Source organism: Pristiophorus japonicus, chromosome 30 (genome assembly GCF_044704955.1).
Source record: "Pristiophorus japonicus isolate sPriJap1 chromosome 30, sPriJap1.hap1, whole genome shotgun sequence".
Lineage (NCBI taxonomy): Eukaryota > Metazoa > Chordata > Chondrichthyes > Pristiophoridae > Pristiophorus > Pristiophorus japonicus.
The window spans coordinates 9799167-9821133 of NC_092006.1; the positions used below are offsets into that span (position 1 = coordinate 9799167).

The 21967-nt window shown below is 51.7% G+C and overlaps 1 protein-coding gene across 6 annotated transcripts in view; it reads right to left on the reverse strand.

The window, feature by feature from the left end:
* shc1 (SHC (Src homology 2 domain containing) transforming protein 1) overlaps nucleotides 1-21967 on the reverse strand; it is a 159007-nt gene that overhangs the window by 69227 nt on the left and 67813 nt on the right. Inside the window, exon 1 of one of the 6 annotated variants that reach the window (XM_070868659.1) lies at nucleotides 19759-19919. The exons of 4 other annotated variants lie outside the window; for them this stretch is intronic. The gene's annotated coding sequence lies outside the window, so the exon portion shown is untranslated. Of the gene's footprint in view, nucleotides 1-5404; nucleotides 5509-19758; nucleotides 19920-21967 lie in introns of those variants that run through there. One more of the 6 variants, XM_070868660.1, reaches the window with a different exon arrangement.

The following is a 21967-nucleotide window of genomic DNA, read 5'->3' on the forward strand; positions in this document are numbered from 1 at the left end:
CCTCTACACTGTCCCATCAAACACTCCCAGGGCAGGTACAGCATGGGGTAAGATAGAGTAAAGCTCCCTCTACACTGTCGGAGGGGCAGTACTGAGAGAGCGCCGCACTGTCGGAGGTGCCATCTTTCGGATGAGACGTTAAACCGAGGCCCCGTCTGCCCCCTCAGGTGGATGTAAAAGATCCCGGGGCCACTATTGGAAGAAGAGCAGAGGGAGTTCTCCCCGGTGTCCTGGGGCCAATATTTATCCCTCAAACCAACATCAGTTTGCTGTTTACATAGACATAGAAAATAGGTGGAGTAGGCCATTCGGCCCTTCAAGCCTGCACCGCCATTCAATATGATCATGGCTTGTGGGAGGCTGCTGTGTGCAAATTGGTTGATGCGTTTCCTACACTACACTTCAAAAATTACTTCATTGGCTGCAAAGCGCTGAGACATCCGACGGTTGTGAAAGGTGCTATATAAATTCAAGTCCTTTCTTTGACTCTTAACTGTCCTCTGAAGTGGCCAAGCTAGCCACTCAGTTACCAGCAACATCTGGCAGGCCACCCCAGGATGGGCGATAAATGCCAGCCTGGTGAACAACGCAGGGATCCCGAGAATGACTATTAAAAAGACCGATGCATCAGACTTGTGGCAGGGAGTGTGGGCGGAGGAGAGACCGACTGAAAACAGAGAACCACACCTCGCTTCCTCCCGAGTGGCCCTGACTCTGCCCCGAGCCAACATCGCAATCTAGGAAGTGCTTCAAGCCGCCCTGCCTTGGAAAGGTCGCTTGGAATTGCTCCGTGGCGACTCGGGTGGCAACGGGATCGTCACTGCCAGGTCCGAGGGGAACAGCTGGGAAGCGTGAGGATATGGACCAACCCAAGGGGATTCTCCCCTCCCTTTCCTCCTCGCAGGGGAAACACCTGATGGCCACCTTGCTTCTGTCATCACTTCCTTGCATCCAAAGAATGAATCCACCCCTCCGCCCCCAGCCTTCGACAGCGAGGCCATTCACTCTTCCAACTTCAATTCTCCCGAGTGCCACGCAAGCTCGTTCGCGTGAAGCGAGTGTTGCAGAGGCATTACCATATCTGCAATTTTCAATTCATCAGGTTTACTGCCTCAGTAACATCGCCCGTCTCCACCCCCTGCCTCAGCTCATCCGCTGCTGAAACCCTCATCTGTGCCCTCGTTACCTCCAGACTTGACTATTCCAACGCACTCCTGGCTGGCCTCCCACATTCTATCCTGCGTAAACTAGAGGTGATCCAAAACTCGGCTGTCTCCGTGTCCTAACTCACACCGAGTCCCGCTCTCCCATCACCCCCTGTGCTCGCTGCCCCCGTGTCCTAACTCGCACCCAGTTCCGCTCTCCCATCACCCCCTGTGCTCGCTGCCCCCGTGTCCTAACTCGCACCGAGTCCCGCTCACCCATCATCTCCTGTGCTCGCTGCCCCCATGTCCTAACTCGCACCGAGTCCCACTCACCCATCACCCCCTGTGCTCGCTGCCCTGTGTCCTAACTCGCACCCAGTTCCGCTCTCCCATCACCCCCTGTGCTCGCTGCCCCCGTGTCCTAACTCGCACCGAGTCCCGCTCTCCCATCACCCCCTGTGCTCGCTGCCCCCGTGTCCTAACTCGCACCGAGTCCCGCTCACCCATCACCCCCTGTGCTCGCTGCCCCCGTGTCCTAACTCGCACCGAGTCCCGCTCACCCATCACCCCCTGTGCTCGCTGCCCCCGTGTCCTAACTCGCACCGAGTCCCGCTCACCCATCATCTCCTGTGCTAACTCGCACCGAGTCCCGCTCTCCCATCACCCCCTGTGCTCGCTGCCCCCGTGTCCTAACTCGCACCGAGTCCCGCTCACCCATCACCCCCTGTGCTCGCTTCCCCCGTGTCCTAACTCGCACCGAGTCCCGTTCACCCATCACCCCCTGTGCTCGCTGCCCCCGTGTCCTAACTCGCACCGAGTCCTGCTCTCCCATCACCCCCTGTGCTCGCTGCCCCCGTGTCCTAACTCGCACCGAGTCCCGCTCACCCATCACCCCCTGTGCTCGCTGCCCCCGTGTCCTAACTCGCACCGAGTCCCGCTCACCCATCACCCCCTGTGCTCGCTGACCTGCATTGGCTCCCGGTCCGGCAACTCCTCGATTTTAAAATTCTCACCCTTGTTTTCAAATCCCTCCATGGCCCCTTCGCCCCCTCCCTATCTCCGTAACTTCCTCCAGCAGGGGGAGTTCTCCCCGGTGCCAAAATCTATCCCTCAACCAACATCACGAAATGATCTGGGTCAGTGTCGCATTGCTGTGTGTGGGAGCTTGCTGTGCGCAAATTGGCTGCCGCGTTTCCTACATTACAACAGTGACCACACTTCCAAAATAAAAATGTACTCCAATGTCTGCAAAGCGCTTTGGGATGTCGGGTGGTTGTCGCGTCGCCGAGATCACGCAGAAATCAATCGCAGGCAGCGGAAAGAGCGTGTGGCAAATCTGTCCCACTCTCCCTTACCCTCAACGACTATCTGTGACAGGGAATGTGGTTCTCGTATTGGATTGTTCAACCACCTATTTTAAGAGGACTCATTTTAAGAGTGGAAGCGAGTCTTCCTCGATTCTGAGGGGCTGCCTATGATGATGGCTGTGAAAGGCGCTATTGAAATGCAAGTCTTTCTGTCTTACTCTTTTACCAAGGCAAGGCAATGCCATTTAAATGCCACTCATGGCAATGCATAAATGTTGCTGTACTTGTAAATATCTTCACAGTAAACTATTTTTCTATTGGAATTTGCAACAGAGGTGCAGGGGCTTAAGAATCCAGTCGCATGGTGCTGACTCATTGTTAGAATTTATTCCGATGACTCATTGCTGTTAGAATGACCCAACGAGACAGAAAATCAGGTCAGAGACTGCCTCTCCAATGTACCGTCACGTCTTCAGACAACACTGGCGGCCAAGAGGATATCCAGGAATGGTCTGGTGACACTGCAACAGCGGTCAAAGACCGAGCAGAGAAAGGACAAGACGACCGAAGGCTAACTGAGCTCGTCTCCGCTCACCCACTGCACCTCTCACCTTTGGTGTAGGAAACATGGCAGCCAATTTGCGCACAGCAAGCCCCCACAAACAGCAATGTGATAAGGATCAGATATTCTGTTCTTTTTTTTAAAAAAAAGTGATGTTGGTTGAGGAATAAATATTGGTAAGGCAACAGGGAGAACTCCCCCTGCTCTTCTTTGGGCCAGTGCCGTAGGACCTATTCCGTCTACCTGAGAGGGCAGACAGGGTCTTGGTTTAATGTCTCATCTGAAAGACGACACCGCCGACATTGCAGTACTACCCCTCCGACAGTGCGGCGCTCCCTCAGTACTGCCCCTCCGACAGTGCGGCACTCCCTCAGTACTGCCCCTCCGACAGTGTGGCGCTCCCTCAGTACTGCCCCTCCGACAGTGCGGTGCTCCCTCAGTACTGCCCCTCCGACAGTGGGGCGCTCCCTCAGTACTGCCCCTCCGACAGTGCGGCGCTCCCTCAGTACTGCACCTCCGACAGTGGGGCACTCCCTCAGTACTGCCCCTCCGACAGTGAGGCACTCCCTCAGTACTGCCCCTCCGACAGTGGGGCACTCCCTCAGTACTGCCCCTCCGACAGTGGGGCACTCCCTCAGTACTGCCCCTCCGACAGTGGGGCACTCCCTCAGTACTGCCTCTCCGACGGTGCGGCGCTCCCTCAGTACTGCCCCTCCGACAGTGGGGCACTCCCTCAGTACTGCCCCTCCGACAGTGGGGCACTCCCTCAGTACTGCCTCTCCGACGGTGCGGCGCTCCCTCAGTACTGCCCCTCCGACAGTGGGGCACTCCCTCAGTACTGCCCCTCCGACAGTGGGGCACTCCCTCAGTACTGCCTCTCCGACAGTGCGGCACTCCCTCAGTACTGCAATGGAGTGTCAGCCGAGATTTGCGATATAAGAACATAAGAATTATAGGGGTAGGCCATACGGCCCCTCTCGCCTGCTCCACCATTCAATGAGATCATGACTGATCTTCGACTTCAACTCCACTTTCCTGCCTGATCCCCATATCTCTTGATTACCCTCGAGTCCAAAAATCTGTCGATCTCAGCTTCGAATACATTCAACAATTGAGCAGCCACATCCCTCTGGGGTAGAGAATCGCGAAGATTCACCACCCTCCGAGCGAAGAAATTTCTCCTCATCTCAGTCCTAAATGGCCGACCCCTTATCCTGAGATCCTGGTTCTCGGCTCTCCAGCTCAGGGTAAACATCCTCTCTGCACCCACCCTGTCAATCCCCCTCATAATCTTGTATGTTTCAATGAGATCACCTCTCATTCTTCTAAACTCCAGAGAGTATGGGCCCATTCTGCTCAATCTCTCCTCAGGACAACCCTCTCATCCCAGGAATCAGTCTGGTGAACTTTTGTTGCACCCCCTCTAAGGCAAGTATATCCTTCCTTAGATAAAGAGACCAAAACTGCACAGTGCTCCAGGTGTGGTCTCACCAAGGCCCTCCTTACTCTTGTACTCCATCCCCCTTGCAATAAAAGCCAACATACCATTTGCCTCTCTCAATGCTTGCTGTACCTGCATGCAAACGCTCTCCATTCCCTGTACAAGGACAGTGAAATCTCTCTGAACACCAACTGGAGTACTGCAGACAGGGTTGGTCTCCATATTTAAGGAGGGATATACTTGCATTGGAGGCTGTTCAGAGAAGGTCTGCATGGTTGATTCCTGAGACTCGAGCACAAAGTATAACATAAGAACATAATAGCAGCAAGAGTCGGCCATTTGGCCCCTCGAGCCTGCTCCGCCATTTAATAATATCATGGCTCATCTGATCTTGGCCTCAACTTCCCTGCCCGCCCCCATAAACCTTGTCTTATGAAGGTTGGAGTTTAGAAGAATGAGAGATGATCTTCTTGAAAAATATAAGATTCTGAGAGGGCTGTACAGGGTAGATGCAGAGAGGATGTTTCCCCCCCCGTGCGGGAATCTAGGGGGCATAGTTTCAGAATAAGGGGTCGCCCATTTAAGACGGAGATGAGGAGGAATTTCTTCTCCCAGAGGGTTGTAAATCTGTGGAATTCGCTGCCTCAGAGAGCTGCGGAGGCTGGGTCACTGAATATATTTAAGGCAGAAACACAGATTTTTGAGCGATAAGGAAGTCAAGGGTTATGGGGAGCGGGCGGGGAAGTGGAGTTGAGGCCAAGATCAGATCAGCCATGATCTTATTGAATTTCAGAGCAGGCTCGAGGGGCCGAATGGCCGACTCCCGCTCCTATTTCTTGTGTTCTTATGTTATACTTTGCGCTCGAGTCTCTGGAGTGGGATTTGATTGCACAACCTTCCGACACAGAGGCGAAAGCGCTGCCCACTGAGTCACGGCCGACACACTTACAATAGTGAATACACTTCAAAAGTACTTCATTGATTGTGTAAGCCCATTTCAGGGACACTCAGGCAGAAACCCAACAAGAAATATGCACTGAGCATCGAAGGTGGTGCAGCGGTGATGTGGGTAAGGCAACATGCAGAGATCCTGCAATTTAAAAAAAAAATCTATGTTCTATTTATTGACTGCAAGGTCAATAGAAGCAGGGAGGTCTTACTGCAGTTGTGCAGGGCCTTGGTGAGGCCACACCTTGAATATTGTGTACAGTTTTGGTCTCCTAATCTGAGGAAGGACATTCTTGCTATTGAGGGAGTGCAGCGAAGGTTCACCAGACTGATTCCCGGGATGGCAGGACTGACATATGAAGAAAGACTGGATCGACTGGGCTTATATTCACTGGAATTTAGAAGAATGAGAGGGGATCTCATAGAAACATATAAAATTCTGACAAGACTGGACAGGTTAGATGCAGGAAGAATGTTCCCGATGTTGGGGAAGTCCAGAACCAGGGGTCACAGTTAGGGGAACTAAGGATAAGGGGTAAGCCATTTAGGACCGAGATGAGGAGAAACTTCTTCACTCAGAGAATTGTGAACCTGTGGAATTCTCGACCACAGAAAGTTGTTGAGGCCAGTTCGTTGGATATATTCAAAAGGGAGTTAGATGTGGCCCTTCCGGCTAAAGGGATCAAGGGGTATGGAGAGAAAGCAGGAATGGGGTACTGAAGTTGCATGATCAGCCATGATCTTATTGAATGGTGGTGCAGGCTCGAAGGGCCAAATGGCCTACTCCTGCACTTATTTTTCTATGTTTCTATGTTTCAATCTGCAGGGCACTGCAGCTTCCTGAAACTATCAAATTGCACCCCCACCCCAGCACGCAGACAGCGCAATAGCTCAGGAGAATCACACGTAGGGTGTGTGGGGCCCTCATGGGCATCTGCAGCGTAGCCCACATTTCAGTTTCAGCCAAGCCAGCTTCATCTATCTTCCAAATTCTGCTCGTCAACGCAGCACTTTACATCATCATCATCACGGGCAGTCCCTCGGAATCGAGGAAGACTTGCTTCCACTCTTAACGTGAGTCCTTAGGTGGCTGAACAGTCCAATACGGGAACCACAGTCCCTATCACAGGTGGGACAGACAGTGGTTGAGGGAAGGGGAGGGTGGGACTGGTTTGCCGCACGCTCCTTCCGCTGCCTGTGCTTGGTTTCTGCACGCTCTCGGCGACGAGACTCTAGGTGCTCAGCGCCCTCCCGGATGCACTTCCTCCACTTAGGGCGGACTGGTCTTTGGCCAGGGACTCCCAGGTGTCGGTGGGGATGTTGCACTTTATCAGGGAGGCTTTGAGGGTGGTCCCTGTAACGTTTCCTCTGCCCACCTTTGGCTCGTTTGCCGTGAAGGAGTTCCGAGTACAGCGCTTGCTTTGGGAGTCTCGTGTCGGGGCATGCGGACAATGTGGCCCCGCCCAGCGGAGCTGGTCGAGTGTGGTCAGTGCTTCGATGCTGGGGATGTTGGCCTGGTCGAGGACGCTAACGTTGGTGCATCTGTCCTCCCAAGGGATTTGCAGGATCTTGCGGAGACATCGTTGGTGGTATTTCTCCAGTGACTTGAGGTGTCTACTGTACATGGTCCATGTCTCTGAGCCATACAGGAGGGCGGGTATCACTACAGCCCTGTAGACCATGAGCTTGGTGGCAGTTTTAGGGTAGTTTACAACAACAACTAGTATTTATATAGCGCCTTTAACGTAGTGAAACATCCAAAGGCGTTTCACAGGAGTATTACGAGACAAAAAATTTGACACTGAGCCACGTAAGGAGAAATTAGGGCAGGTGACCCAAAGCTTGGTCAAAGAGGTAAGGTTCAAAGAGCATCTTAAAGGAGGCTAGAGAGAGGCGGAGAGGTTTAGGGAGGGAGTTCCAGAGCTTGGGGCCCAGGCAGCTGAAGGCACGGCCACCAAAGGTCTGAGCGATTATAATCAGGGATGCTCACGAGGGCAGAATTAGAGGAGCGCAGACATCTCGGGGGGTTGTGGGGCCGGAGGGAATTAGAGATAGGGAGGGTGCAAGGGCCATGGTGGGATTTGTAAACAGGGACGAGAGTTTTGAAATCAAGGCGCTGCTTAAGTGGGAGCCAATGTTGGTCAGCGTGCACAGGGGGTGATGGGTGAGCAGGACTCGGTGCGAGTTAGGACACGGGGGCAGCGAGCACAGGGGGTGATGGGTGAGCGGGACTCGGTGCGAGTTGGGACATGGGGGGCAGCGAGCACAGGGGGTGATGGGTGAGCGGGACTCGGTGCGAGTTAGGACACGGGGGCAGCGAGCACAGGGGGTGATGGGTGAGCGGGACTCGGTGCGAGTTAGGACACGGGGGCAGCGAGCACAGGGGGTGATGGGTGAGCGGGACTCGGTGCGAGTTAGGACACGGGGGCAGCGAGCACAGGGGGTGATGGGTGAGTGGGACTCGGTGTGAGTTAGGACACGGGGGCAGCGAGCACAGGGGGTGATGGGTGAGCAGGACTCGGTGCGAGTTGGGACACGGGGCAGCCGAGTTTTGGATGAGCTCAAGTTTACGTTGGGTAGAATGTGGGAGGCCGGCCAGGAGTGCGTTGGAACAGTCAAGTTTAGAGGCAACAAAGGCACGGATGAGGATGCAGGAAAAGCAATCTCTGACTCTCTCGCTCTCCCTCTCCCCAGTACAAAGGAAGCATTAAGACACTTCGGACTAATATACTGCTGCTACTGTCTAGGGAGATGGGCTGGGGGAAGTTGCGGGCCCCAACACTGCTGGAGCAGATCAAATGGACAGGCTTGAAGTGGAACAATTAACTGACATTAATTCAGTTTCCCACACGGCCGGACTCAATTAAAATCGGTGCTGAGAGCATGGTCTCGGTAACATCAGCACTCACTCAGCAAAGAAGAATGATTCGACAAAAGATGTTGTGTCTGATATGAAACCTTTGTAACTGATACTCTATGATGGTACTGACCCAGAAAACGAGGGAAGATTATTAGGACGTATTCTTGCTCGCGTTGGGCTAATAGGTTGCATCTGTTGGCAGCAATCCTGCAATACATGAACAACTCTTGTTGTTGGGAGACATAAGTGCATTAGTGTTACTGTTTTGGTTAGCCATCACCCCCTGTACTTGCTGACCTACATTGGCTCTTGGTCCGACAACGTCTCGTTTTCAAAGCCCTCCGGCATCTCTACGCTCCTCCAATTCTGGCCTCCTGTTCTTTCTCTTTCTTTCTCTCTCTCTCTCTCTCTCTCTCTCTCCGCCTGTGGCGCAGTGGGCAGCACACTCGCCCCTGAACCAGGGCGTGGTGTGGTTCGAGTCCCTCTCCAGGGACTTGAGCACATCAATCTCGGCCGACACTTCCAGTGCAGGCTCTGTTTTTCGGGCGAGACGTTAAACCGAGGCCCTGTCTGCCCCTCTCAGGCGGACGTAAAAAATCCCAGGCCACTATTTCGAAGAAGAGCAGGGGGAGTTCTCCCAAGTGTCCTGGGCCCAATATTTATCGCTCAATCAACATAGCAAAGAGATTATTCTAGGTCATTATCACATTGCTGTGTGTGGAAGCTTGCTGTGCCGCAGTTCCCACATTACAACAGTGACTACACTTCAAAAGTACTTCATTGGCTGTAAAGACGCCCAGTGGTCGTGAAAGGTGCTATATAAACGCACATCTTTCTTTTCTTTAAAACGTCCCTTAAAACCTATCCCTCTGACCAAGTTCTGCCCTAATATCTCCTTATGTGGGCGGTGGGTTAAATTTTGTTTGATAACGCTCCTGTGAAGCGCCTTGGGACATTGAACTACGTTAAGGGCGCTATATAAATGCAAGTTGCGTTGGACCAAAGGGCAACAAAAGGCGGCGGCCACAGATTGCATTCATTCCTCAGCACAGAGACAGGGATGGGTGTCATGACGTTGCCTGAAGAGCTCCGTTGAACACATGAAAATCCTAACCGATCCCAGTAATCGCAGAAAGGTCACTGACCAGGGCAGGTAACACACAGCTACTGCCTGGTAATCTCCTTCACTCGCTGAGCAAACCGGAACAGGAATTGGGTCAACCACAGGACGAGTGATGGGGAGGGAAAGCTATTTATGGTGACCAACTGCCCTCTACTATCAGGGCCCGGGGCCCAGAAGAGCCGAGGGCCCAGGGGCAGCACGGGCCCAGCCCACACTGTGCGATGTGTTTGCGCACTGGGTCCGTGCAGCAGAGCAGGTCTCCAGTTGTCCTGGTTAACCCTTGCCACTGGACCAAGACCTCGCTCTGTCAAGCCCCGTGTGGTGGCTGGTGTGCAACGGTCACCCCACGTTAAAAATATCCACCCACAGGCATCTTCCACCACTTCAATTGGAGTTCAGGACCTGGAACATCGAAACATCTGTGAACTCGTGGAAGCAAGTCATCCTCGTTCGAGGGAACGCCTCTGATGATGACTATCAGGCAGCCACGTACATGAAACACTGGGTGATTTCTAATCCAGGGAGAACATAAGAACATAAGAAATAGGAGCAGGAGTCGGCCATTCGGCCCCTCGAGCCTGCTCCGCCATTCAGTAAGATCGCGGCTGATCTTCGACCTCAAGTCCACCTCCCCGCCCGATCCCCATATCCCTCGATTCCCCGGGAGTCCAAAATCTATCGATCTCAGCCTTGAAATATAGAAAATAGGTGCAGGAGTAGGCCATTCGGCCCTTCGAGCCTGCACCGCCATTCAATATGATGATGGCTGATCATTCACCTCAGTACCCCATTCCTGCTTTCTCTCCATACCCCTTGATCTCTTTAGCCGTAAGGGCCAAATCTAACTCCCTTTTGAATAAATCTAACGAACTGGCCTCAACAACTTTCTGTGGTAGTTGAATATACTCAACGACTGAGCCTCCACAGCCCTCTGGGGCAGAGAATTCCAAAGATTCACCTCCCTCTGAGTGAAGAAATTCCTCCTCATCTCAGCCCTAAAGGGGGTATAGCAGCATCGTGGTTACGTTAACGGACTTGCAATCCAGAAGCCTAAACGGTGACGCGAGTTCAGATCCCACCACAGCAGCTGGTGGGAAATTTAATTCAGTGAATTAAATAAATCTGGATTAAAAAGCTAGTATCAGTAATGGTGACGGTGAACCTACCAGATTGTTGTAAACACCCAACTAATGTCCTTACCCGGTCTGGGCTGACATGTGACTCCAGACCCACAGCAATGTGGTTGGCTCTTCCATCATCATAGGCAGTCCCTCGGAATCGAGGAAGACTTGCTTCCACTCCTGAAGTGAGTCCTTAGGTGGCTGAACAGTCCAATATGAGAGCCACAGTCCCTGTCACAGGTGGGACAGACAATCGTTGAGAGTAAGAGAGGGTGGGACTGGTTTGCCGCACGCTCCTTCCGCTGCCTGCGCTTGGTTTCTGCACGCTCTCGGCAACGAGGCTCGAGATGCTTAGCGCCCTCCCGGATGCACTTCCTCCACTTAGGGCGGACTGGTCTTTGGCCAGGGACTCCCAGGTGTCGGTGGGGATGTTGCACTTTATCAGGGAGGCTTTGAAGGTGCCCTTGTAACGTTTCCACTGCCCGCCTTTGGCTCGTTTGCCGTAAAGGAGTTCCGAGTAGAGCGCTCGCTTTGGGAGTCTCGTGTCTGGCTCTTAACTGCCCCAGCGAGACACTCAGTTGGACCAAACCAAACCGCTACTGCGTGGGAGCACCTTCACCACACGGGACTGCAGCGGTTCAAGGTGGCGGCTCACCACCACCTTCTCAAGGGGCAATTAGGGATGGGCAATAAATGCCGGCCTTGCCAGCGACGCCCACATCCCAGGAACAAATAAATAAAATTTTAAATGGCCGAGCCTTTATCCCAAAACTAGTTCAAGACTCCCCAAGCTCGGGGGAAACGCCCTCTCAGCATCGACCCGGTCAATCCCTCTCAGAATTGTGTATGTTTCAATGAGATCACCTCTCATTCTTCCAAACTCCAGAGTATAGACCCATTCTGTTCAATCTCTCAGCACAGAACAACCGTCTCATCCCAGGAGGCCTGTATCAGACCCATTTACTCTCCATCACACATACCAGGAATATCCCAGTTTCCTGTTGCCACGGGCCATTGGGTGGATACCATTGAGCCACTTATGAAGTTCACATCCATTCATGTGCCTCGGTGAGTACATTGACTATAGCCTGGAGTTCAGCCTCAGAACGTGCGCAGACGCAGGTGTCGCCTGCGGACTGCAGCCCAACGACAGAGGTTGGGGTGATCTTGGACCTGGCCTGGAGGCGGCGTTAGGTTAAACAGCTTCCCATTGGTTCTACTCCAGCGGAGGAGCTTGTTGACTGTGAGGTGGAGCATGGCAGCGGTGAAGATTAAGAGGGTTGGAGCGATGACGCAGCCTGTTTCATGGCAAATGAGCCAAAGGTGGACAGAGGAAACGTTACAAGGGACACCCTCAAAGCCTCCCTGATAAAATGAAACATCCCCACCGACACCTGGGAGTCCCTGGGCCAAAGACCAGTCCGCCCTAAGTGGAGGAAGAGCATCCGGGAGGGCGTTGAGCACCTCGAGTCTCGTCGCCGAGAGCGTGCAGAAACCAAGCGCAGGCAGCGGAAGGAGCGTGCGGTAAACCAGTCCCACCCTCCCCTTCCCTCAAACATTGTCTGTCCCACCTGTGACAGGGACTGTGGCTCTCGTATTGGACTGTTAGTCACCTAAGGACTCACTTTTAGAGTGGAAGCAAGTCTTCCTCGATTCCGAGGGACTGCCTATGATGATGAAAACACCAGTTAGGCCCCAGCTGTAGTATTGTGTTCAACTCTGGACGCTCCGCACACTTTAGGGAGGATGTGAAGGCCTTGGGGAGGGGGCGGAGGAGATTGATCGGAATGGTCCCGGGGATGAGGGATCTCAGTGACATGGAGAGACTGGAGTTGTTCTCCTTGGAGCAGAGAAGGTTAAGGAGGAGATTGACCAGAATGGTCCCGAGGATAAGGGACTTCAGTGATGTCCCTTATGCCCGGGACTGGAGAAGCTGGGGTTGTTCTCCTTGGAGCAGAGAAGGTTAAGGTAAGGGGGAGATTTAATCGAGGGGGTTTTTGAGGAGTAAATAAGGGGAAACTGTTCCCAGGGGCAGGAGGGTCGGTAACCAGAGGAACACAGATTGAAGGTGATTGGCAAAAGAACCAGAGGGAAAAAAATGTACGCAACAAGTGGTTAGGATTTCAAATGCACTGCCTTTCAAAAGAGAGTTGGATAAATACTTGAAAAGGAAAATTTTGCAGGGATATGGGGAACAAGCGGGGGAGTGGGACGAACACTGAAAGAGCTGGCGCAGAATCAATGGGCTGAATGGCCTCCTTCCGCGCTGTACTGTACTGTTCAACGATTCCAAGCTCGGCCATGATCTTACTGAATGGCTAAACAGGCTCGAGGGGAGGTGTAGCCTACTCCTGCTCCTGTTGTAACTATGTTCTTATGTCCACAGGTAGGAAATATAAGCACAAATTGAACTGAATTGCGTTGGTTTCATGGGCTGGACTGCTGTGGCATGGGGCCATAGTTTGGACACCCTTGGCCTGGTCTAACTGGACCGCCGCCAGCAGTTTACAGTAAAGTCTTTGAGTCTCATCTCTCACAGACACACATTGGGCGAGTGCCAATTCAATAAGCCCCAGTGACCCCCTTTCCTCTCTCTCTACACAAGCTGGACTGCTGCCCATCACTATTACATTCGCTCTTATGTGAGAACTTTTTTGTTCAGGGGCACTGCTGTAAACATTTGGCAAACTTCTGTTCACAGACATAATATGACGCCACTTCACGGTGACAGCCGAGGTTCAGTGGGCAGCACTCTCTCCTCCGCGTCAGGATTTCGAAGAAGAGCAGGGGGAGTTATCCCCAGTGTCTTGGGGCCCAATACTTATCCCTCAATCAACATACATAACAGAAGATCTGGGTCATCATCACGTTGCTGTTTGTGGGAGCTTGCTGTGCGCAAATTGGCTGCCGCGTTTCCCACATTGCAACAGTGACTACACTCCAAAAGTACTTCATTGGCTGTAAAGCACTTTGAGACGCCCGGTGGTCGTGAAAGGCGCTATATAAATGCAAGTCTTTCATTGCTGTGATAATCTCCCAGGTTGCAATGGCCGCAGGATTGACAGCGTACAGCACGAACTTTAACCTGCACCTGGAATGTTCAGTGCGCTGGTAAAGCAACACGTCATTCAAAGGAAGTCTCGGTTAGTCCTTTTAAACAGAACTGCACTCATTATTCCAATATTTGCACAACAGCTTTGAACAGATGCCTTCTGTCTCCCTCAGCCATGAGCAATATGTCCGGGAAATAAGGTGGACACAGGCAAGCCCATACAAGCCAAGTCCACGCTTTACAGCCAAAAGTCCCTGAAAAATGAAACTTAAGATCCACATTCATGGGAGCGGTAACATAGTGGTTAAGTTACGGGACTAGTAATCAAGAGGCCTGGAACAATAGAAACATAGAAAATAGGTGCAGGAGTAGGCCATTCGGCCCCTCGAGCCTGCACCACCATTCAATATGATCATGGCTGATCATGCAACTTCAGTACCCCATTCCTGCTTTCTCTCCATACCCCCTGATCCCTTTAGCCGTAAGGGCCACATCTAACTCCCTTTTGAATATATCCAACGAACTGGCCTCAACAACTTTCTGTGGTAGAGAATTCCACAGGTTCACAATTCTCTGAGTGAAGAAGTTTCTCCTCATCTCAGTCCTAAATGGCTTACCCCTTATCCTTAGACTGTGACCCCTGGTTCTGGACTTCCCCAACATCAGGATCATTCTTCCTGCATCTAACCTGTCCAATCCCGTCAGAATGTTATATGTTTCTTTGAGATCCCCTCTCATTCTTCTAAATTCCAGTGAATATAAGCCGAGTCGATCCAGTCTTTCTTCATATGTCAGTCCTGCCATCCCGCGAATCAGTCTGGTGAACCTTCGCTGCACTCCCTCAATAGCAAGAATGTCCTTCCTCAGATTAGACGACCAAAACTGAACACAATTAGCACAGTGGTTAAGTTACGGGACGAGTAATTGAGCGGCCTGGACTGATGATCCGGGAACCCGAGTTCAATTCCCACTGCGGCAGCTGGGCAAGTTAAAGTCAGTTAATTTAATAATTCTGGAATATAAAAAGCTAGCGTCAGTAATGGTGAAAGTACTGCTTTATCATGGAAATCTGCTGCCATTACCCGGTCTGACTGATATGTGACTCCAGACCCACAGCAATGTGGTTGACTCTTAACTGCCCTCTGAAATGACCCAGCAAGACACTCAAGGGCATTTACATAAGAAATAGGAGCAGGAGTCGGCCATACGGCCCCTCGAGCCTGCTCTGCCATTCAATAACATCATGGCTGATCTGATCATGGACTCAGCTCCACTTCACCAGGCACGCAGTACTCCAGGTGCGGCCTCACCAATAACCTGTATAGCTGTAGCAAGACTTCCCTGCTTTTATACTCCATCCCCTTTGCAATAAAGGCCAAGATTCTATTGGTCTTTCTGATCACTTGCTGTACCTGCATACTATCCTTTTGTGCTTCATGCACAAGTACCCCCAGGCCCCCTTATCAGTTAAGAAACTGTCTATTTCTGTCTTAAATTTATTCAATGTCCCGGCCTCCACAGCTCTCTGAGGCAGCGAATTCCACAGATTTACAACCCTCTGAGAAGAAATTCCTCCTCATCTCAGTTTTAAATTGACGGCCCCTTATTCTAAGATTATGCCCCCTAGTTCTAATCTCCCCCATCAGTAGAAACATCCTCTCTGCATCCACCTTGTCAAGGCTCCTCATAATCTTATATGTTTCGATAAGATCACCTCTCATTCTTCTGAATTCCAATGAGTAGAGGCCCAACCTCCTCAATCTTTCCTCATAAGTCAACCCCCTCATCCCCAGAATCAACCGAGTGAACCTTCTCTGAACTGCCTCCAAAACAAGTATATCCTTTCGTAAAAATGGAAACCAAAACTGCACGCAGTACTCCAGGTGTGGCCTCACCAATACCCTGTATAACTGTAGCAAGACTTCCCTACTTTTATACTCCATCCCCTTTGCAATAAAGGCCAAGATTCCATTGGCCTTCCTGATCACTTGCTGTACCTGCATACTATACTTTTGTGCTTCATGCACAAGTACCCCCAGGCCCCGTTGTACTGCAACACTTTGCAATCTTTCTCAGTTTAAATAATAACTTGCTCTTTGATTTTTTTCTGTCAAAATGCATGACCTCACACTTTCTTACATTATACTCCATCTGCCAAATTTTTGCCCACTCACTTCGCATGTCATGTCTTGTTGCAGATTTTGTGTGTCCTCCTCACACATTGCTTTTCCTCCCAAATTTGTAGCATCAGCAAACTTGGCTGCGTTACACTCAGTCCCTTCTTCCAAGTCGTTAATGTAGATTGTAAATAGTTGATGCCCCAGCATTGATCCCTGCGGCACCTCGCTAGTTACTGGTTGCCAACCCGAGAATGAACCATTTATCCTGACTCTCTGTTTTCTGTTAGTTAGCCAATCCTCTATCCACGCCAATATATCACCCCAACCCTTGTGCAGTAACCTAATGGGCCCAAGTTTCCACATGATAAAAAACGGGCGCCCCTCCGAGCTGGGCGCCCGTTTGTCGCGCCGGAAAAAAAACGAGCGATTCTGGAGCGCTTTGCAGCTCCTTGTCTGTTTGGCCCGGCGCCCAGGGGGGCGGAGCCTACACTCGCGCCGATTTTGTAAGTGGGAGGGGGCAAGTACTATTTAAATTAGTTTTTTTCCTGCCGGCAACGCTGCACGTGCGCGTTCGAGCATGCTCAGTGTGAAAAAAACACTGGCACTCGGCCATTTTTGTAGTTCTTTGTAGTTCTTTGTAGCTGTTTAGTTTAAAAAAATGTTTTAAATAAAAGTACATTGCCATCAGCACAGAGGCCTCCCCCTTTTGCCGTCGGGAAATGGCTCTTCAATTTCTGAGGCTTCCTGCAGCCTTCTCTCTTTCCCGCCAGCCGTCTGGAACGGCTCCATTCCCTTCCCCCTCCACTCCACCCGCGTTCGGTCGGCTCCCTCCCTCCCGCCCGCATTCGGTCGGCTCCCTTCCCTCCCCCCGTCCCGCGTTCGGTCGGCTCCCTCCTCCCTCCTCCCTCCTCCCTCCTCCCCCCCCCCCGGCCCGCGTTCGGTCGGCTCCCTCGTTTTGTGAGGCTTGCTGCACCATTCTTCCTGGCTGAAGCACTTTCACACAGGTAGGAAGATGGTTTATTTAATCTTTTCTTTGCTTGTAAATGTTTATTCAGGTTGGATTTATTTGTATAATATTTGTACAAGTATAAATAAGGATTGATTGGAGAATTTAATGAGTTCCCTTCCCCCCACCCCCCCCCCTCACCTCGTTCTGGACGCCTGATTTGTAACCTGCGCCTGATTTTTTAATGTGTAGAACAGGTTTTTTCAGTTCGACAAAAATCTTCACTTGCTCCATTCTACTTTAGTTTGGAGTACATTTTCACTGTGAAAACTTTCAAATCAGGCGCCAGTGGCCGGACACGCCCCCTTTTGGAGAAAAAATTCTGTTCCAAAGTAGAACTGTTCTACCTGACTAGAACTGCAGAAAAAAAAAATGTGGAGAATTGCGATTTCTAAGATAGTCCGTTCTCCACCAGTTGCTCCTAAAAATCAGGCGCAAATCATGTGGAAACTTGGGCCCTTTATGTGGCACCTTGTCAAATGCTTTCTGGAAGTCCAAATACACCACATCCACTGGCTCCCCTTTATCCACCCTGTTCGTTACATCCTCAAAGAATTCCAGCAAGTTTAGAGATGGGCAATAAACGCTTGCCTTGCCAGAGACGCCCACATCCTGTGAATGAATTGTTAAAAAACATGCAGGAAATGCTATCGGTTACCGAGACTCCACGGAGAGTGATAGAGGTGATTCTCTAAACACAAGATCACCATGGACCCTTCTGCCCTCTCCAGTGGGCGCAAAAGATCCTGCGGCCACCATTTCGAAGAAGAGCAGGGGGAGTCCGTCCCGGTGTCCTGGGGCCAATATTTATCCTTCAACCAACATCGCTAAAACAGATGATCTGGGTCATTATCCATCATAGGCAATCCCTCGGAATCGAGGAAGACTTGCTTCCATTCTTAAAATGAGTCCTCAGGTGGCTGAACAGTCTAATACGAGAACCACACTCCCTGTCACAGGTGGGACAGACAGTGGTTGAGGGAAAGGGTGGGTGGGACTGGTTTCTGCACGCTCTCGGCGACGAGACTCGAGGTGCTCAGCGCCCTCCCGGATGCGCTTCCTCCACTTAGGGCGGGCTGGTCTATGGCCAGGGGCTCCCAGGTGTCGGTGGGGATGTTGCATTGTATCAGGGAGGCTTTGAGGGTGTCCCTGTAACGTTTCCTCTGCCCACCTTGGGGTTCGTTTGCCGTTTGTCATTTCCACGTTGCTGTTTGTGGGAGTTTGCTGTGCGCTAATTGGGGGTCACATTTCCCACAGTGTCTACACTTCAGAAAGTACTTCATTGGCCGTAAAGCGCTTTGGGATGTCCTGTGGTCGTGAAAGGCGCTATATAAATGCAAGTCTTTTTTCCTTTTTTTTTCCTCTCTCTCAGATGAGGAGCAGGAAACTGAAAAAGGGGAGGAAACCAGAAGCTGGAAAGTTACAAGAGGTGCGAGGGGGGATTCAGAAAAGGATTGTCCAGAAAGCATGTGAGTTACATCTTTTTCTAGTCTGTTGATAAGAGATTTGACTTGTTATACTAGAAAATTTGATTGATCGACACGCTACCCACCACCTTCAACACTCACTCCCTCCACCACCGGCGCCCCCTGGCTGCAGTGTGCACCGTCTACAAGATGCACTGCGGCAACTCGCCAAGGCTTCTTCGGCAGCACCTCCCAAACCCGCGACCTCTACCGCCCAGAAGGACAAGGGCAGCAGGCGCATGGGAACACCACCCCCTCCACGTTCACTGGAATTTAGAAGGATGAGAGGGGATCTCATAGAAACATATTAAATTCTGACGGGATTGGACAGGTTAGATACAGGATACAGGAAGAATGTTCCTGATGTTGGGGAAATCCAGAACCAGGGGCCACAGTCTAAGGATAAGCCATTTAGGACTGAGATGAGGAGAAACTTCTTCACTTAGAGAATTGTGAACCTGTGGAATTCTCTACCACAGAAAGTTGTTGAGGGCAGTTCATTAGATATATTCAAAAGGGAGTTAGATGTGGCCCTTATGGCTAAAGGGATCAAGGGGTATAGAGAGAAAGCAGGAATGGGGTACTGAAGTTGCATGATCAGCCATGATCATATTGAATGGTGGTGCAGGCTCGAGGGGCCGAATGGCCTACTCCTGCACCTATTTTCTATGTTTCTATGTTCCCCTCCCAGTCACACACACCATCCTGATTTGACAATATATCGGCCTTCATCGTCGCTGGGTCACAATCCTGGAACTCCCTCCCTAACAGCACTGTGGGAGCACCTTCACCACACGGACTGCAGCGGTTCAAGGCGGCGGCTCACCACCACCTTCTCCAGGGGCAGTTCGGGATGGGCAATAAAAGCCGGCCTCGGCAGCGACACACACACACACACACACACACACACAGCTGGCTTTGCGGAGCAAAGGCCCAGCACACTCAGTCAGGGGACAGGAGGAAGGTAGGAATGAGTATTGGGAAGCCCGCTGGTTACAGAGCAGCGCTGGCACTGGGCCGACAGCAGACTGCCCACACTGCTTATTTGTGGAAGGCGCATTCGTGAAAAAAGGGCGAAAATAGCATTAGTATGGGGGCTGTTTCATTCGGACATAGGAACAGGAGAAGACCAGTTCACCCCTCGAGCCTGTTGCACCATTCAATCAGATCACGGCTGATCTGCGACCTAACTCCATCTACCCGCCTTTGCCCCATATCCCTCAATACCTTTGGTTAACAAAAAGCTACCAATCTCAGATTTAAAATGAATCGATCTACCACCAATTGCCGTTTGCGGAAGAGAGCTCGAAACTGCGACCAACCTTTGTGTGTAGAAGTGTTTCCTAACCTCACTTCTGAAAGGCCTGGTTCGAATTTTTATACTTTGCACCCCCCTCGCCGAGACCGAGACTCCCCGCCCAGCGGAAATAGTCTCTATCGACCTAACCGTTCCCCATAACTTCGATCAACTTAATAAGAGCAGAGTGCCCAAACAATGCATTGTCCTGTCAACAGGAAAAACCCGCAGTCCTTTATGGCCTCTTTGTCTGCGGGAGCACTGACACGCCAAAACAGTCTGCTCGGGGAGCTTTTAAAAACTCATTTACTTCTCATTCCTTGCCTTGCGTCGGGCATTCCTGACATTCTGCCAATCCAGAGCGTTGCCATAGGAACGAGTGGCCAGAGGTTGCCTGTAACCGCGCCTGGGGACACTCCGGCCTGATTTGCTCGGAGTTTAACACACTTTTCATTTCTTCCGCTGTTATATAGGACAACCGTGCCTCCCTGAAGCCATCAGCAACCACTGAAAGTGCTTTCTGGATGGGCAGTCATTTTCTCCAGTTGAATATCGGGGAGACTGAAGCCATTGTTATCGGTGCCCGCCACAAATTCCGTTCCCTCACCACTGACTCGATCCCTCTCTCCAACTTCTGTCTGAGGCTGAACCAGACTGTTCGCAACCTTGGTGTCATATTTGACCCTGAAATGAGCTTCCGGCCACATATCCGCAGCATAACTAAAACCGCCTATTTCCACCTCCGTAACATCGCCCGTCTCCGCCCCCCCCCCACCTCAGCTCATCCGCTGCTGAAGCCTCATCCGTGCCTTTGTTACCTCCAGACTTGACTATTCCAACGCACTCCGGGCTGGCCTCCCACATTCTACCCGACGTAAACTAGAGGTGATCCAAAACCCAACTGCCCCGTGTCCTAACTCGCACCGAGTCCCGCTCACCCATCACCCCCTGTGCTGACTGACCCCGTGTCCTAACTCGCACCAAGTCCCGCTCACCCATCACCCCCTGTGCTCGTTGCCCCCTGTCCTAACTCGCACCGAGGCCTGCTCACCCATCACCCCGTGCTCGTTGCCGTGTCCTAACTCGCACCGAGTCCCGCTCACCCATCACCCACTGTGCTGACTGACCCCGTGTCCTAACTCGCACCGAGTCCCGCTCACCCATCACCCCGTGTGCTTGCTGCCCCCGTGTCCTAACTCGCACCGAGTCCCACTCACCCATCACCCCCTGTGCTCGCTGACCCGTGTCCTAACTCGCACCCAGTCCCGCTCACCCATCACCCCCTGTGCTCGTTGCCCCCTGTCCTAACTCGCACTGAGTCCCACTCACCCATCACCCAGTGTTCGCTGACCGAAATTCTCATCCGTGTTTTCAAATCGCTCCATGGCCTCGCCCCCTCCCTATCTCTGTAACCCCCTCCAGCCCCATAATCCGCCCCCCGGAGATATTTGCTCTCCTCAGCATCCCAGATTATAATCGCTCCACCATCGGTGGCCGTGCCTTCAGCTGCCGGGGCCCCAAGCTCCGGAACTCCCTCCCTAAACCTCTCCGCCTCTCTCTCCTCCTTCAAGACGCTCCTTAAAACCGACCTCTTTGACCCAGCTTTTGGTCACCTGCGTTAACTTCTCATGTGGCTCGGAGTCAAATTTTTTGTCTCATAACACTCCTGTGAGGCGCCTTGGGACGTTTCACTACGTCAAAGGCGCTATACAGCACAAGTTATTGTTGTACAGCGTGACTAAAAAAGTGGATTTGGGGGCGAAGATCAGCCGTGATCTTATTGAATGGCGGAGCAAGCTCGAGGGGCCGAATGGCCAACTCCTGCTCCTATTTCCTCTGCGACGTCTTTAAACCCAGCTCCCGTCTGCCCTGCGGCATATCGCAAGAGAAGAGAGCAGGGAGTTGCTCCGGGGTCCCCGACCTATGTTCCTCCCCCCAGCCTACCCAGCCAAACGCCATGAGAAACAAACTCAACAGGTCACGCGTTTCATTTTGCAGCTTTGCAATGCACAAAGCGACGGCCCTGCCTGCCAACATGTGACTGCACTTCAAAAGTAACCGATTGGCCAGAACGTACGGAGCTATCCAGCGGGCATGATTAAGGCACTATATATAATCCCGTCTTTCACACAAAGGGTTATTCGAGTTCAGTGTTCGTGCCAACAAGTGACTATCAAGCCTATCAGTCATGACAGTGAAGGGAGAATTAAATTAACAAAGATTATGAGCCAGCATTGCAACAGGAACCATGAGACAAATGGCCTGCTTCTTCGTAGAATCAGAGAAATTGCACCAAACTGCCGCTGCATTTCATGACTGGAGAAAGTAAAGGACTAACATATATATAGGACTTTCCACGACCACCGGACGTCCCAAAGCGCTTTATAGCCAATGAAGTACTTTTGGAGTGTAGTCACTGTTGTAATGTGGGAAACGCAGCATCCAATTTGTGCACAGCAAGCTCCCACACACAGCAATGTGATAATGACCCGGATCATCTGTTCTAGTGATGTTGATTG